Source organism: Lathyrus oleraceus, chromosome 1 (assembly GCF_024323335.1).
Source record: "Lathyrus oleraceus cultivar Zhongwan6 chromosome 1, CAAS_Psat_ZW6_1.0, whole genome shotgun sequence".
Taxonomy (NCBI): domain Eukaryota; kingdom Viridiplantae; phylum Streptophyta; class Magnoliopsida; order Fabales; family Fabaceae; genus Lathyrus; species Lathyrus oleraceus.
The window spans coordinates 358,405,960-358,411,097 of NC_066579.1; the positions used below are offsets into that span (position 1 = coordinate 358,405,960).

The window sequence follows — 5,138 nt, forward strand, 5'->3', positions numbered from 1 at the left end:
CTCGTACATGCCAGTTTTCGTTTGAGGTTTTTCTACCATTGTTCGTTCGCTTCCCCACTGATAGTGGTTTTGAGCCATGCTTTCGATAAGTTGGTAAGCATCAGCATAAGGTTTGTTCATTAGTGCACCACCTGCGGCGGCGTCTATTGTTAACCTCGTGTTGTACAGGAGACCATTATAGAAGGTATGAATTACTAACCAGTCTTCTAAACCATGGTGTGGACAAAGTCTCATCATGTCTTTGTATCTTTCCCATGCTTCGAAGAGAGACTCGTTATCTTTCTGTTTAAATCCATTTATCTGGGCTCTTAACATAGCTGTTTTGCTCGGCGGAAAATATCGGGCAAAAAAACTTTCTTCAACTCGTTCCATGTGGTGACTGAGTTGGAAGGAAGAGATTGAAGCCATCTTCTAGCGCTATCTCTTAACGAGAAAGGAAAAAGACGAAGTCGAATTGCCTCTGAAGTGACACCGTTAGCTTTAACAGTATCAGCGTATTGGACAAATACGGATAAATGAAGGTTTGGATCCTCGGTAGGATTTCCAGAGAATTGGTTCTGTTGCACTGCCTGCAACAGTGAAGGTTTAAGTTCAAAGTTGTTTGCTTCGATTGCGGGTGGAGCAATACTCGAATGCGGCTCATCTTGCGATGGAGCAGTGTAATCTCGAAGAGCACGAGCTGGTTCTGCCATCTCGGGTATCGGCGAAGGAAGAAGATTTTTGAGATCAGGAAGTTCGACAGGAGGGAGATTGTTTGCAGCACGATATTCCCGAATTCGTCGTAAGACTCGGAGATATAGTTCGATATCGTTGATTCGTAAGTAGAACGGCTCGCCTTGTGAGCGAGTGTGTGGCATACAAATCAACGAAAGAAAGAAAAGAAAAGGAAAATAAGCCTTAGTCTCTACAGCGTAACAGAAGAGTTACGATATCGACTAAATAAAAGTCCCCGACAATGGCGCCAAAAACTTGATCGCGACTTTATGAGTCGAATTTGGGGTACAAACTGCAAGTGCACAGTTCTATTGCGTAGTTTTAAAAGATATCGATCCCACAGGGACTTATGAATCGATATACCGTTTTCTAAGGTTACTTCGTAAAGCTAAGGCGGGTAATACTTTGATTGTTTGGGGAAAAGTTAAAACTAAAAATAGGATCTAAATTAAATATCAACTAAACGGATATCGGTATGTAGTTCGTCGTAATTAGGGAATCAATTCTTCGTTGGTTTCTTGGTTTTAAAATAAATCTTTTCAGTTGACACTATTGATTAAAAGTCTTATCTCAAACTCTCGCTCTGTTGAATGAACTATGATTTTATATTAACGTAGCTGTCACTTATTAGTTAAGTCAAAAACCACTTTTTGAAAACAATAGAATCCGTAGAAACTCTTTTTAAGAAAACACTAATCGTTTAAACACCCTTGTCTCAAACTCTCGCTTTGTCGACTTAGGTTATATAATTAAATTCAAATGCTTAACTCTCGTCCTCACATTCAACCTTTAAAAATACTTTTTGAAAAAGATTAGAATTTAATTAACTCTAAAAATTGCTCTCGCCCTGATCTAGAATTAATGTCCAATTTACACTGTCCAGTCAAAAACTCAAACTTTTGTTCTATTGATTTTAACTTCTTTATGTCTTTTACTTTCGTACAAAAACCTTGTTATTAAACCTGTAAATTGAGACCGTGAAAAGAGTGATTTTAATTTTAAACTTAATTAAACCAACTTAGTTTTGATTCCTTCATTCCGCTTACTTTACATACCGATACCTAAATAAATTAGCCAGACATACTAAACAGATCTAAATAATCAGCATGCATAAATAATTCCATCTCAGGAAAATAATATAAATAAACAGTTAAACAAAGCATATATAAATTCAAACAATAATTAAAGAACCTGAGTAATTAAATAGCAGTCTTGAACATCCACCACATACCGGTTGGATTTGTTCTTGAATTCTTCAATCAGACAGAAAAATAAAAGTGAAGGAATAAAAATCTAGGGTCTAACGTAAGGTTAGATCTAGTAAAAGATACACAATAGTTTCCGGTGTAGAAACTATTGTGCGACAAAGAATTAATTAAGTGCTGAAAGCTTAACTGGAAAAGAAAATAAAAATAAAAATAAAAACTGCAATTAAAAGCAAAAACAGTAAAGAAAAATAATGGTATGCTTGCACGACTGGAAGAAGAAAATTGAACGAAGTCGGAGAGCTTCTGCAGGGTTTGCAAAGCCAATATTTATACTGGTCACTTTGTTGTAACGGTTTCCAAGATTCTTCCGTTCACGTTCCAATGGTCAAGCGTAACAATAGGCCTCAACGTCTTTGTTGCGCTTCTGAAGCCAAAAATATAGGAGAATGGTGTGACGTTCGTCACTCCATGTGTTACGCTCGTAACACAAGTGGGTAAAGCGTGACGCTCGTCACAGCCTGTGTGACGCTCGTCACAGGCACAGCGCCTGTGTTTTTGGGCTGGGCTTTGACTTTTGATATTTGCTTCTTTTCATTCCTTTTTGCACCTCCTTTTCTTCCTTTTTTACTTGTGCTTCAAATAAACTACCTGAGATAAATAGAAAGAAAATACCGAGTAATATCGCGTAAAATGAAATAAATTGAAGTAAATAATAATATAATTTAATTAAATTGAGTCCTAGAATGTGATATTATTTCATGTTATCAGAATTCAAGGATGATTCTCGGCTATGAATGTCTGACTCGGCTTGGGGAATGAGCCCAAAAGGCCTCTAGTCTGAAAAATGAGAATTCAGTGACGCTTCTTAACAGCGGCTAAGAATACCTGACTCTACGAGGAAAATATGTTGATGACTTTCTAGGGATAGAAGAAGTACAGTGATGTTTCTCAACAATGGCTAGAATGCCTGACTCCTTTGGGGAAACTTGACAATGAAACAAAACAGCTTAGTGACGATTCCCAGCAACGGCTGGAACGCGTGGTTGTGCTTGGGAAATGTTTTGAGAGTGAACATTGATTTTATTGGGGGAAAATCCTAATGACTGTTGGAAAATTCCGAACTCTGACGAGTTAATTTGAGTAAGTTAAGGATATACTTATGATGTGATGTTATGTACGCCAATGCATGTTTGGGCTTTCCTGAGGAATATATGAAATGCAGGGTTTGCAAATTGTGCCAAGTATGTTTGGGCTTTGTGGAGGAGTGTATTTGGGGAATGCCAATGGTGATTGGGCTTAAAAAGGTGATTGAGGGAAGTGTACTGACTTTCCGATATTTGAGAAATTGGAGCTCGACGCCCGAGCAAGCGCTGAATGTAATGTTTGAGAATTCCTACTATGTGGAGAATGATTGGCCAAGTCCAAGGGACTGTGTGGCACCCCGAGTTGGAAATTCCAAATGCGTTTTGGTTACCTTTAGCAAATTTAGGAAAGAAATGTAATTCAATGTTGTATCCCTTATAGTTTTTTTTTCTTCTGAAAAGGGTCTTTTAATCGAAAATTTCCAGTGTAATATTATTTAGGCAAAAACTCATATTTCGCAGACAAAGCAAGAAAAGTAAAAAATATGGAACATATGCGAGGGAACTGATTTTATTGATAAGTGGTCCCCTCAAAAAAATGGGGATTTTGTACAAAGGAGGCAATTCTTAAAAGAGGTGAGTGCGAAAAGAAAACGATAATTGTAATGGCAATGAAACATCTCAGGTTTCCACCAAATTCCAACTCTGCTATAGCCTCAATGCCTTTGGTCGCCCTTTGATCTTGCTTTTTTGAAGGAGGGTGATAGGATTGACTTGCTGGAGACCCACATGATTGACTTGCCAAGGAATGAAGAAGGATTCCTTACGGGATGCAGTCTCTTGCTCTTATTAAATCCCTAATTTTTGCCTAGACTGCCCTTTCGGGTTTTCAGTCTACCGGGATACCCATTTTTGCATAAGTTGCCCTTTCGGGTTTTCAACATATCGGGCTATATATATATATATATATATATATATATATATATATATATATATATATATATATATATATAATATATATATATATATATATATATATATATATATATATATATATATATATATATATATATATATATATATATATATATATATATATATATATATATATATATATATATATATATATATATATATATATATATATATATATATATATATATATATATATATATATTTAAGCATAGTATTTTTTGACTGCATCCGTATTCACCAGGGATGGAAGATCTTCACCATCCATAGTTGCAAGGATCAAGGCTCCTCCGGAGAAAACCTTTCTTACAACATACGGACCTTCATAGTTTGGCGTCCATTTTCCCCTTGGGTCAGTATGGATTGGAAGAATCTTCTTCAATACGAGGTCTTCGGCCTTTAGGCTGCGGGGGAAAACCTTTTTGTCATGTGCCCTCTTGATGCGCTTTTGATAAAGTTGGCCATGGCAGATGGCTGCTAAGCGCTTCTCATCAATGAGGTTTAGTTGGTCAAATCGAGCTTGTACCCACTCAGACTCATCAAGCTTAACATCTGTCAAAATCCTTAAGGAAGGAATCTCTACTTCGACCGGTAAGACTGCATCCATGTCGTACACAAGGGAGAAGGGAGTTGCCCCAGTGGAAGTGCGTACGGAAGTACGATAGCCGTGTAATGCGAATGGGAGCATTTTGTGCCAATCTTTGTAGGTTTTCACCATCTTTTGCACGATCTTCTTGATGTTTTTGTTAGCTGCCTCAACAACGCTATTCATCTTAGGCCTATAAGGCGATGAGTTGTGGTGGTCGATCTTGAAATTTTGGCATAGCTCTTTCATCATTTTATTATTGAGGTTAGATCCATTATCAGTAATGATCTTGTTGGGGACCCCATAACGGCAGATGATTTCTTTCCCGAGGAATCAAGTCACCACTTGTCTGGTAACGTTGGCGTACGAGGCTGCTTCTACCCATTTTGTGAAATAGTCAATGGCTACAAGGATGAAGCGGTGTCCGTTCGAGGCAGTTGGCTCTATGTGTCTGATCACATCAATTCCCCACATGGCGAAAGGCCAAGGTGATGTTAGGACATTGAGAGGCGTTGGCGACACATGGATCTTATCAGCGTAGATCTGGCACTTATGGCAGGTTTGGACGTGGTGATG

General features: G+C 37.8%; 1 non-coding gene across 1 annotated transcript; it reads left to right on the forward strand.

Annotated features, from left to right (window-relative positions):
* The first annotated feature begins 208 nt into the window (after positions 1-208).
* LOC127115957 (small nucleolar RNA R71) lies at positions 209-315 on the forward strand. Its single transcript, XR_007800954.1, has one exon. It is a non-coding gene; the product is annotated as a small nucleolar RNA R71 (small nucleolar RNA).
* Positions 316-5,138: the final 4,823 nt, after the last annotated feature.